The sequence below is a fragment of the Callorhinus ursinus genome, unplaced genomic scaffold (genome assembly GCF_003265705.2).
Source record: "Callorhinus ursinus isolate GAN/ISIS: 27379988/994484 unplaced genomic scaffold, GSC_fseal_2.0 scaffold2, whole genome shotgun sequence".
NCBI classification, from domain to species: Eukaryota; Metazoa; Chordata; class Mammalia; order Carnivora; family Otariidae; genus Callorhinus; species Callorhinus ursinus.
Genome location: NW_027397064.1, coordinates 20,840,604 through 20,854,388, shown reverse-complemented (window position 1 = coordinate 20,854,388; position 13,785 = coordinate 20,840,604). Strand labels below are relative to the sequence as shown.

The following is a 13,785-nucleotide window of genomic DNA, read 5'->3' as shown; positions in this document are numbered from 1 at the left end:
TACATTGTGTAGTAATCACAGCCATCAAGAGAATCAACTGGTGGTTTAGGGAACAAGCTGACGCAGACATCTCAGCGTGTACTAATTCACAAGTCACAGAATATGTTACACTGGAAGATAATTCAGAAATAGTAGAGAAGTCTGCCATTTCATACGTAAGAAAACAGAAAGAACGAAGTTCCAATGACTTGACTAAGGTTGTGTTTTTCTTGTTTATTCCAATAGTCAACATTGCCCATCATTAGTTTTATAATTATAATTATAATTATTTAATTTATTATATACAATTATAATTTTATTATAAAATTATTGTAAAAATTATATTAAAAATATACTTTTGTCTACCCTTCCACTTCCTTACATATGGTTTCATAATAATTTCAATTTTTTATTATGACAAAAAAGTTTCCTAAAATGAGCATTTCTTTTATAAGCTTTTATGGTTTTTCAGATTATGGTATATCCATGTAATGGCCATTAAAGTGCATATGAACATGCAATGTGTTCAAGAGGACATAAAATGATAAACACGGTACAATACCAGTTTTTAAAATTGAACTGAATGTACAGAGAGAGATCTGGAAGGAAACAGTAGAAGGAAGAGGAAGGAGGAAGGAGTCAACTCTGATGCTGTGTGAAGGGCATATAGATGAGGGACAGAAGCACCAATTTGGTTTGGAGACAAGGACATTAATGACCTTGGAGAAAGTGGTTTTGATGGCATAGCAGGAAAAGATAGCTAGTGAATGAAGAAATAAACCACAGTAACCATTTCTCTAATGACTGCCACTCATGACTATCCGATCACTCACTCTTCTTGGGATGTGCCCACAAACATCGATAAATTAGTACTCTCAGATTTCCCTTTAGGCCTAGGTTCAATAATTTGCAACCCTTCTCTGGCAACAGTCCTTCTCCAGCCAAGAACTGTACTGTGTTTCTGCCTTCTGGTTTACAACAAAGCGACAAGCCACTGTGCTCGATTTGGGGTCTTTCCAAATTCCCATACATTTAGAGGAATCTCAGTTTATTTCAAAAGGTACTTGATTTCATCCACTATACTTGATACTTCTTAATTTCATTCTCTTACTGTGCTCACATGCCAAATAAATAATCCCCTCACACATATATTCTGCAAGTATGACAATCAAAATAGAAATCTGAGATAATGAATCAATATTCTAGGTCTTAAACCAAGTACAAAAATGAATAAACAACAACAAAAAAAATCACTGTACACCAAGGACTTTTTAAAAAAGACAACTGTAAATTTCACACTTCAAAGAAATAAAAGAGCCTAGGCAAGTATACTTTAATAAACAGTAACTACAGTATACTTGTTTTACACAGATATGAATAACCACTATGACAACATAAAACAATGTTTATGAAAGTATTTCCCAAAAGTACCATCAGCAGCTAGTGTGCCTCAAACAAAAAGTAACCAGTAAAACAACTGTCTGAACAAGTGAGATGCTTGTACTGTCTATAAAAGTTTTCCTTCATAAAATAACTGGCAGGCTTCTAATTTATACTTCGAGCCTTAACTACACAAAGCTCACTCTCTCATATGGTCTTTAGACATGCACTTGCATTAGGGACGCTTCTGCTTCTATACAGTCCACTAAACCCTTAGCCCTCCGGTATTGCTGATGAACTGGAGAATGGCACATACAAATGCTACAGACCGAAAGATAATTGGTGAAACCTCAGTCCTGCATCACAGGAGATGGAGCCTATTAAATCCTGTCATGTGGACCACTGAAATTTGAAATTAGAATCAAGTTTTTATGCGGCACCTTCAAAAACCCACAGCAAGAGGAGACAGGGCACACCTAAGATTTCTCCTTTATCACATGGGCACAAAAAAGTCATCCAACTTTTTTCCACATAATGATATATTTGAATGGGCTAACATTTACACTTAGTGTAAAAAAAAAAAAAATTGGTTTTAAATGCACATAATTAAGGGCGCCTGCGTGGCTCAGTCAGTTAAGCGACCGCCTCGTGGTTTCGGCCCAGGTCATGATCTCATAGGTCATGAGATCAAGCCCCGTGTCTGGCTCCATGCTCGGTGAGGAGTCTGCTTGAGATTCTCTCCCTCCTCCCACTCGCACTCACTTCCCCCCCCCCAAAATAAATAAATAAATCTTTAAGTAAATAAACACATAAATAAATGTACATAATTCGATTTATCTTCTTTTTTGAAAAAAAGGTAACACTTGGAAGAAAAGTCACATGTTGTCACATGCACAGAAGACTATCAATGTGACTGAATATTAATTGAAGACAGTGAGAATAACTTTCCTCACTAGGATTCTTTTTGATTACTAAGACTAATGAGAAGGAAGCTCTTATTAAAGAGTTGAACTGTTGTGTTTAACACTGCAACCTTACCCCAAAGGCAAGAGTTCATAATATAGTACAACCCTTTAGTGTCCTTTCTACTCAAGAATATGGTAGAACCTGCCCACAACTAGGCCCAAGAGAAGGCTCACCACTCAAAAAGAGGAGGAGAGATGGGCAAATTCAAATTTGCACTTACACATACAGACCATTCAGTCCCGAACACTCATGCAAAAATGCCTTTTTTTTACTAACCTATCACTCATGACAGGCTACCAAGATCGTCCATGAATGAAATCCTTTATGAATCCTATAAAACTGCAAACATACAGATTTTAATTTTTCAAGTCACTTGGCTTGCTGTGAAGCAGGAAAGGCACAGAAATTCAAAGAGCAACACTTCCTTTTTTTTAAGCTATGAAACAAATTATCTGTTATAGCAGATTAATTTTTTTTTAAAAAATTAACTAGGGCAGTGGGACAATTAATAGGTCCAATGGTCCACGTAATATTTTCTAATTATGAATTCTACACCCTTGCAAAAAAAAACTGTTAATAGCAGACCAAGAACCAAATCCTAAACTTTATACATCTCTTAAAAAAAAAAAAAAAGGCATATGCTACTCTCTATACACTCAAAGTGGTTCTGATGGGATGAAGAGTTTTTGTTTTAGGTTCACAGTGGATGCACTGAAGGCAGTGGGGAAGAAGGACAGCCACTGAGGTTTTGACCAGTCATCAGTATAAATATTCTCAGGTGAACAATGAAGCATAGAAGATCTGAACCTCTGTATCTGAGGTTGAAACAGAATTTTCCCTCTTGGGTAATGGACTCTTAGCGCATAAGAGGTAAATTTCTCATGTGGAACATGAGTAAAATCAGAGTTAAGTGAATTAATACTGCATCTAAATGCAAAATGTTACTTTAAAAAGTGGCAAAAGTTTGCACAGCAAAAGCCCAAAGCACATAAGAAATTATTCTAAGTGAAATGTGATTTAAAAAACAGTAAGGTGTTAGATTAACATTAAATTTAAACAAAAGATAAAGCCTGAAGTAGATAAATATGACCTTCTGCTATATACATAGTCCCTCCATAATCATAAAAGACCTAGGGTCCCAAAACCTTGTAGTAGGAAATTCAGAGTTAAGGATCATAGCCTCCACGAGGAAATACAGGATTAGGAGACTTCACTGGTGAACTTATCCATCAAAAGTTGGATGACTTTTTTGTGCCCATGTGATAAAGGAGAAATCTTAGGTGTGCCCTGTCTCCTCTTGCTGTGGGTTTTTGAAGGTGCCGCATAAAAACTTGATTCTAATTTCAAATTTCAGTGGTCCACATGACAGGATTTAATAGGCTCCATCTCCTGTGATGCAGGACTGAGGTTTCACCAATTATCCATGAAGATGGTAGATAAAGAGTATCAACGATAGTACTGTATGTTGTTAATTCCTAGATAACCTTGTGTTGCCTTATAAGGTTTCAAGATTTCCCTCCACCAGTATTCAGTAAGATGCTTTTAAATTCATTTAACTTCGCAATAATTCATATTCCATTCTTTCTTTTCCTATACCTGGTATTCCACAGACATTTAATGCCTAATTATATTTCTGAGTTGTTGACTCTCTCCACCTCCTGGATTAAAAAAGATTCTGTATTTTCACATTTTAAAAGTGTTACTAAAAAAAATAGCTCTTGAGCCTTCTCTCCAAAATTTAAATTCACATGGTCTTAGCACCATTTATGACAACTTAATACTAGAACACATCAGAACATAGAACTTTCTAACCTAGGTCCCCTAGCCCTCATATACATGCTTTGCTCCCTTCTAAAGACATCCAAAAATAACTCTAAGGATGGATTTTTGTCCCAGGTTTCCTTCTACCTACCTTCTACCTACCAGGGCTAAGTTACAAAAATTTTTACTCCTCTCTAAAAGTTTGCTTTACATGCAACTGAAATAATTCAACTTAAATTCTTACAGTAGCAGAAAAGGTATAAAGTCAATCAAAAAATATCAAATGTTGGGGCACCTGACCAACTTGGTCAGTAGTGCATGTGACTCTTGATCTTGAGGTCTTGATTGCAAGCCCCACGCTGGGTGTAGAGATTACTTTAAAAAAAAAAAATATATATATATATATATATATATATAAATAAAATTATACCTCAAATGTTGAATAACAAGAATCTATGTTTGGTATAAGGACGTATGTCTTCCATCAAACATGCTTTCAACAGAAACTACATTAGCCATGACTTCCTTATGTCTGTAGTGCAATGAAAATCAATGGACTCGAGACAGGCTTACATGCCTCCTTTAGCTTACAGGGGCCCTGAAGAATGTAGAAACAAAGAGAGCATTTTTTGGCATTCAGTACTTGAGAACTATCACTACATTCGACGAAAATATATAAAGGCAGACCCAAAGCTTTATAGGTTTGAGATACTCCGCTATACATATCAGAAATATAATAAAGACAGTATTTCCTCACAGACCCTGTCTCACTGGTGTGCCATGTGCTAAGCACCAGTAAGATGATCTTCACGGGCATCCTCTTAAAAAATCACAGCCTTAGATAAGGCTGCAAAATAGGTAAACTTTGTTTTTATAGTCTACGGGGACTATTTATTTATTTATTTTTGGCAAGCCGGGCCTCGGGGGAGACATTTAATGATCAGTGGGGACACAACACAGCCCCGTACGGAAGCACCAAACTTAGCTCTGAAGGAAAACACCACACAACAGACTTGCCTGGAGAAGGAGCTGCCTTTCAGTTGGTTGGGGGAGGGGGAGGAATATTCCCAGGGCCTTTGGAGGGCAGTGGGGGCCTCAGCATCGGGGGCATGGGAGTTGGGGGATGTACCCCAGGATTTGAGGGGTGAACTCTAGGAGGCTGGGGGTGGACCCCAGGAGCTGGAGGATGGACTATGGGGACTATTTAAAGATAAATTTAATGAGATAACAAAAGTCCATCTTCTGTTTAGTACCTATATTCTATTATTAATGCATTACTATTTGAGAGTGATAACTACTAGTAACAAAATCGGAGAAATCTTCAAATATTATATACTATGCAAGTTATAAAACTGACAATAATGTGCCAAATGGACGGAGAGTATTTCTGTAAGATTCTCCATTCATGTTCCAGTAACCAGAGAAGGTAGAAAGTGTCCCTGATTGTCTTTAAGAAGCTGAGCAGGAGGGGCTGAGAAGATGGTGGGGTAAGAGGACCCTAGGGTCACCGTGTGTCCCATGGACACAACCAGATGACACTCCTGTCAGTATAAATAACCCAGAAAACAACCCAAAGACTGGCAGAACAAACCCCACAATGAAAGACAGAAAAGAGCCCACACTGAAGAGGGAAGGAAGGGCAGAGACATGGTGGGAAGCTAATTGGACCATGGCATCCCCGAAGGGAGGGAGCCATGGGCACAAAGAAGGAAGAAAAAACAGACTGTAACCAGGGAGCTCACATGGGGAAGACAATTCCCCATAACACCGGGCTTTGAAAATGAGAGGAGCCAAATTACTGAGTTCTTACAACCAGAATGAGTTAAAGCCTAAAATTCTAAAAATCAGCCAGCTGGGTTCTGGGAAAGCCCAAAGGGCCTCAGAAAGTGGAATTCCCACCCTTTAAGAAAGTTCAGTGAACAGCCAGGGGAGATGCAGCATAGAAACAGCAGTTTAAAAAACATCTGGGGGATACAGAAGAGTTACTTACTCATCTCCGAGTGATAAGGGAGTTTCACAGGGAGACTCCACCAGGAACAAAGGAGCCACTTCCCTCCCCAGCCGCCAGGCACAAACGAACAGCCCCGTGGGAGAAACAGTACAGCGCCAACATTCACGGACCTGCTTATACCAAACCCCACGCCCTGCAGCCCATCTTGCCTCAGTCCCAGCCCCCCTCCCCCCACCGCCCCAGAAGACCTGTGCCACATTGCAGGGCCTTGGTCTGGGCAGTGGCAGAGAGCCCCTGGGGAATACCATACATCCTGTTAAAATTATGCACTTCACCCTAGCTTCGGACCCAACACTGCCCACAACTGGCAAGGGGAGTCACTGCAGACGACTAGATTGAGGGTGAAAAAGCAGCCAGGACACAACAGCAGGGTTCATGCTACACACAGAGGAGACACTCCAGAAGTGCCAGGTTCTGGGGAACAGGGGACACCACACTGCAGGGCACTTCTTCTTCACAAGGCCATTACTTTCAAGAGCAGGAGATGTAGCTGACTTTCCTAACACACACAGAGACAAAATGAGGACATGCAGAAATATGTCCCAAATGAAAAACAGGACAAAACCACAGCAAGAGATGTAAGCAAAATTGATATAAGTAATATGCCTGATAGAGAATTTAAAGTAATGATCATAAAGACTCACTGGACTTGAGAAAAGAGTGGAGGATATCAGTGAGGCCCTTAACAAAAAGATAAAAAAGAACCAGTCAGAGATGAAGAATACAATAAATGAAATTAAAAAAATACACTAGGCAGAATAAACAGCAAGCTAGAGGAAGCAGAAGAATGAATTAGCAACTGGGAGGACAGAGTAATGGAAAGTAATCAAGCTGAGCAGGAGAGAGGAAAAAATTACACAAAATGAGAAAAGACTAAGGAAACTTAGTGACTCCATCAAGTGTAATAACATTTGTATAGACACACCAGAAGAAAAAGAGAAAAGAAGGAGGCAGAAAATTTATTTTAAGAAATAATCACTGAAAACTTCCTTAATGTGGGGAAGGAAACAGATATCCAGATTAGGCGGCACAAAGATTCCTCCAACAACATTAAGCCAAGGAGGTCCACACCAAGACACAGTAGTTAAAATGGCAAAAAATGTGGATTAGTCAGTTGCTCAGCCGACTCTTGATTTCAGTTTGGGTCATCATCTCAAGGTTGTGAGATTGAGCCCCTAGTTGAGTTCAGCACTCAGCATGGAGTCTGCTTGAGATTCTCTCTCTACCTCTTCCTCTTCCTCTGCCCTTCCCCCCCACCTGTGCAAGTGCTCTCTCTCTCTCAATAAATAAATAAAATCTTCTAAATAAAATAAAATGGCAAAAAGTAGTGACAGAATTTGAAAAGCAGCAAGAGAAAAGAAGATAGTTACCAACAAGGGGAAACCCCATATGCCTATCAGTGGATTTTTCGGCAGAAACTTTGCAAGCCAGACAGGAATGGCATGATAAATTCAAAGTGCTAAAAGGAAAAACTCTGAAGTCAAGAAGACTCTATCCAGCAAGGCTATTATTCAGAACAGAAGGAGAGAAAAGAAGAGATTCCTAGACAAACAAAAGCTAATGGAGGAGTTTGTAACCACTAAACCAAATCTGTAAGAATGTTAAAGGGAACTCTCTGAGTGGAAAGACAAGACCACTCTGGGGGATACAGAAGAGTTACTTACTCATCTCCGAGTGAGAGGGGAGTTTCACAGGGAGACTCCACCAGGAACAAAGGAGTCACTTCCCTCCCCAGCCGCCAGGCACAAACGAACAGTCCCGTGGGAGAAACAGTGCAGTTAAGGGTAAGAAAAGTAGGAAGCACAAAAGCACTAAAACTAAGTCAATAAAAATAAATCAGTCAAGAGAATTAGAAAATAAAAGGATATAAAGTATGACACCATACACCTAAAATGTGGGGTGTGGGGGGGATGGAGTCAAACTTAAATGACCATCGACTTTATACATACTACTATATACAGAAGGTATTATATACAAACCTAATGATAACCACAAAGAAAAAACCAGTAATAGAAATGCAAAATAAAAAGAAAGGAATTCAAGTGTATCACTAAAGAAAACCACGAGAGAAGCAAGAGAAGAAAGGATCAGAGAAGAACTACAAAAACAACCACAAAACAACTACAAAAACAAGTAACAAAATGGCAATAATAAATTCCTACCTATCAATAATTGGAATGTAAATGGACTAAACTCTCCAATCAAAGACAGAATGGGTGACCGAATAGATAAAAAATACAAACAAGACCCATCCATATGCTGCCTACAAGAGACTCACTTCAAACCTAAAAACACATGCAGATTGAAAGTGAGGGGAGACAGAAACATTTATCATGCAAATGGATGTCAAAAGAAAATCAGGGCAGCAATACTTGTCATCAGACAAAATAAACTTCAAAACAAAGACTGTAACAAGAGACAAAGAACACTATATAATCATTAAGGGGAGATCCAACAAGAAGATACAATGATTGTAAGTATTTCTGCACCCAACATGGGAGTACCCAAATACATAAAACAGTTAACAACAAACAAAGGAACTAATCAATGTAGTGATACAATACCAGGGGACTTTAACACCCCACTTACATAAATGGACACATGATTGAAACAGAAAATCAACAAGGAAACCGTGAATGACACACTGGACCAGATAGATTTAATAGATATATTCAGAACGTTCCATCCTAAAACAGCAGAATACACATTCCTTTCAAGTGCACAAGGAACATTCCCAGAATAGATCACAGAGGTCACAAGTCTCAACAAATTCCAAAAAAGCAAAGTCATACCATGCATCTTTTCTGACTGTAAGGCAATGAAAGTAGAAATAAACCACAAGAAAAAAATCAAGCACAAATACAAGGAAATTAAACAACATGCTACTAAATAATGACTGGGTCAACCAAGAAATCAAATAAGAAATCAAAGAGCACATGGAGACAAATGACAATGAAAACAAAATGGTCCAAAATCTTTCAGATGGAGCAAAAGCAGTTCTAAGAGGGAAGTTTATAGCAATACAGGACTAGCTCAAGAAGCAAAAAAAACTCAAATAAACAACCTAAACTTACACCTTAAGGCGCTAGAAAAAGAACAAATAAAACTCAAACCAGCAAAAGGGAAGAAATCATAAAGAGTAGAGCAGAAATAAATTATACAGAAACTAAAAAAAAAAAAAAAAGAAAGAAAAAGATCAATGAAAACAGGAGGTGGTTCTTTGAAAAGATCAACAAGGTTGATAAACCTCTAGCCAAACTCATCAAAAAACAAAACAAAACAAAAAAGACAGGGCTCAAAAAAACAAAATCACAAATGAAAGAAGAGAAATAACAAATGACACCACAGAAATACAAAGGATTTTAAGAGAATATTATGAAAAATTATATGCCAACAAATTGGACAACTACTGATAAATGAATTAAGGTCACAGGATACAAAATCCATGCGCAGAAATCTGTTACATTTCTACAGACTAATAATGAAACAGCAGAAAGAGAAATTAAGAACACAATCCCACTTAAAATTGCACCCCAAAAAAATCCATTTATGATAAAAACCCACAACAAAGTATGGTTAGAGGAAGCATACCTCAACAATAAAGGCCTTATATGAAAAACCCACAGTGAACATCATTTTCAATATGGGAGAAACAGAGCTTTTCCCTGAAGGTCAGGAACAAGGCAAGGATGCCAACTCTCACCACAACACTTGTATTCAACATAGTACTAGAAGTCCTAGCCACAGCAATCAGACAACAAAAAGAAATAAAAGGCATCCAAATTGGTAGGGAAGAAGTGAAACTTTCACTATTTGCAGACAACATGACACTATATATATGAAAACCCCAAAGACTCCACTGAAAAACTACTTCTTTACGCAACACACAAAAATAAGCTCAAAATGGATTACAGACCTAAATGTGAGACCTGAAGCCATAAAAATATTCTAAGAGAGCACAGGCAGTAATGTCTCTGACGTTGGCCATAGCAACGCCTTTCTAAATAGGTCTTCTGAGGCAAGGGAAACAAAAGCAAAAACTATTGGGACTACAGCAAAATAAAAAGCTTTTAACATAGCAAAGGAAACAACCAACAAAACTAAAAGACAACCTACTGAATGGGAGAAGATAATTTGCAAATAACATATCCGATAAAGGGTTAGTATCCAAACTATATAAAGAATTTACACAACTCAACACCAAAAATACCAAATAATCCAATTAAAAATGGGCAGAAGACATGAACAGAACTTTCTCCAAAGAAGACATACAGATGGCCAACAGACACGTGAAAAGATGCTCAACAGCACTGATCACCAGAGAAATGCAAATCAAAACCACAATGAGATACCACCTCACACCTGTCAGAATGACTAAAGTCACAAACACAAGAAACAAGTGTTGAGGATAATGTGGAGGAAAAGGAACCCTCTTGTACTATTGGTGGGAATGCAAACTGGTGCAGCCACTGTGGGAAACAGTATGGAGCATCCTCAAAAAAGTAAACCTAGAACTACTCTACAATCTAGTAACTGCACTACTGAGTATTTACCCAAAGACTACGAAAACACTAATCTGAAGGGAGACATGTACCCTTATGTTTATTGTAGCATTATCTACAATAGCTAAACTATGAAAGCAGCCCAAGTGTCCATCAATAGATGAATGAAGATGTAAGATGTGGTGTGATACACACACACACACACATAATATTATTCAGTCATAAAAAAAGAATAAAATGTTGCCATTTGCAAAGGACATGGATGAATCTAGAGTATCAAGCTATGCGAAAAAAGCCAACCTGAGAAAAACAAATACCATATGATTTCACTCATATGTAAAATTTAAGAAACAAAGCAAATGAACAAAGGAAAAAAGAGAGAGACACAGACCAAAAAACTGACTCTTAACTATAGGGAACAAACAGATGATGACCAGAGGCGAGGTGGGTGGGGGGATGAGTGAAATAGGGTAAGGGGTTAAGAATACACTTACCTCGACGAGCACCGAGTAGTACACGGATTTGCTAAATCACTCTATTTATAGTACACCTGATACTAATACAACACTGTATGTTAGCTACAATGGAATTAAAATTTTAAAAAGAAATTTTAAAAAGAAACTACAAGTATTATTTTAATATCAAAATCTGAGGGCAAAAAATTAAAAATAAAAACAGATCATTTCAATTATAAATGCAAAAATACTAAATAAAATCCTAACAAACTGATGTAAATTATTTGTTTAAAGAATACCACACTATATTAAATCAAGTTTATCACAGGAATACAACATGGTTTAATATTTTAAAATGTACTAATGACATCAACAGGCAAAAGGTCTAAGATCATCTCAGTATAAGCTAAAACCAGATCTGTATTTTTAATAGATTTTAATACTGACTGTAAACCTACAGTCAATATTTTTTTAAAAATGAGAATAAAACAACTTATGCCAACTATCACATTGTTTTGTAATACTGTCCTAGAAACTCAGACAAATGCAGTTAAGAAGTTAATAAATGATAATCCGATCCTTAGAATTAGGTGTTAGGTAGACGTAGGAGAAATGTACTAAAATGAACAGCTTTCCTACATGTCAGAAATAACAAATTCTATTTATTAATAGAACATCCATTCACCAGAGCAACAAAAGAATCAAATACCTAGAAAATCTCAATAAATACCATGTGCACACATAAACATACATATGTATAAAATCACATATATATATATAAAATAGATGAAAACCTTTACTAAGATGTATAACAGAAGGCTTAAATAAATGGAGAAACATGCTATGTTCCTGAGTGAAAAATCAAGTTTATTAAATCCCCTATAATCCACACCCTTACTGAGTCTCAATCACAACCCTGATAAGGTCTTTCTTAACACAGTGTACCAGACTTCATGCGAACGAAGAAGCTGATAAAAAGAGTGCATTCCCTCCCTCCGCCACCACTGTCCCCACCACTACTTTAGCTCAGACTCACCTCCCTGGGTCACTGGACACACCCCTCCACTGAGCTCCCAGCCCACGTGCAGGCGAAGGTTTCGGCGTAAAATCCGACCCCTCTGGCTCGCAAGGTCTTTCTGCCGCAGCCACCTTCCCCAGCCTCTTCAGTGGCCGTCGTCCTCCCATTCACACCAGTCTTACCCACCACCCAAAGCTTCTAGAGCTGAAAGGATAACGACCTTGGCTACAGTGTGCCTTAATACCCACCAGCTCCTTCTGGAAAGCCCATCCTCCTGTTCCTCTTCCCAATTCTGTGTTCGTGCTGCTTCCTCTAGAAAGCCTTTTATGACTTCCTCTAGTCACACTTAGAGCCCCCAGGCTAGATTTTCAGAGAATCTTGTGCGCTGACCTATGAAGGCACGGACCTGTCTGTTCACTCCTCTAGAACAGCAGGAGCAGATAAACAACGAGGGATGAGGAAGTAAAGGAGCAGTGGCGAGAGTCTGAGAAGACCTAACAGGATGTCACTGGAGACCCAGAAAATGAAGGCATGTGAGTAAGAAAACTACCCGAAGCTCGAAAGAATAAGACAACTAACAAAATGTCTGTTATAGAGCTGAAGATTGCCCTTTGGAAACCCAGAAAAAGTAGATATAGACTCTACCCACCTACAACTTCAATTAGTCCAAGTACCAAGCCATCAAGAGGGAAGGACCGAAGAACAGCCTTCACCCTTTCCGGTTCCAACCCTTCTTCCTTCTTCCAGGGATAGAAAGTGTCTAGTCCTGGTGATTGAGAGAAAAGTTCCATTAAGAGTAAAAGAGACATAAACAGAAATAAAAATGTAAGAGAAATAAGAATATAAGCAGAGAGAATAAAAGTAATATGCTTGCCAACTCAGATTCTAGAGTCAGAGATAATAATGGCTTAAAATGAACAAGAACATCAGGCCAAAAAAAAAAAAAAAAAAAAAAAAAGTAGTAAGAAGTCCATACAGTCCCCCAGGCTCCCCTCCCCATGCTCTACTCTTAAACAGAGAAAGTCAAGCAATGAATTCCATCTATTGTTACTTGTCAGTACTTAACTCAAAAATACAGAACACTGGCAGAAAGAAAAACAGATCTTAAAAATGTCAAGGCTGTAGGAATGGGAAGCCATGACCCCACAAAAGGTAACATACTATGGATGCCCAATGGACCAGAGACTAAGGATTCTGCCCAGGGAGCACACATCATTTACCTAACATCTACCAGGAACCAGTGCTACCACCCTAGAAAAGGTGCAGCTTATGGAAACTTGGGTTTTAGACTTTCACTGCACACTTACAGTGAATCAGGGAGCAGAGGGAGGCTATTTCTATTGTCGTCAGATCTGACCCTTTTCCAAAAGAGAGGAAAAAATATACCATCTTTTCGTGCATTCAAATACTTACTCGCTCCCACTATGAATGAGTGTGGGTACAGACTACGTTAGGCACAGGACCAGGAGAGCAGGCGTGATTTAGAAAGGCTGGTATAAAAAAGGCTGAAAGGAAAGGGGGATGGGAGGAAGAGGGGCAAGATGAAGCTGGGGGAGTTAGTGGTGCCACACCATCCAGGGCCTTACGAACCACGCCTTGAAGGTTATTTTAAAAACATTAAGAGGTGCCAGTGAAGGGTTTTAAGCAAGTAAATGATTTGGCCAGACTTTTCTACTTTTTAAAAGTTCTTGGGCTGCAGTGTGGGGAATGAAC

The 13,785-nt window shown here is 38.4% G+C and overlaps 1 protein-coding gene across 2 annotated transcripts in view; it reads right to left on the bottom strand.

Annotated features, from left to right (window-relative positions):
* The window catches only part of BARD1 (BRCA1 associated RING domain 1), an 87,727-nt gene that overhangs the window by 26,243 nt on the left and 47,699 nt on the right, over positions 1 to 13,785 (bottom strand). The gene's annotated exons all lie outside the window — the stretch shown is intronic.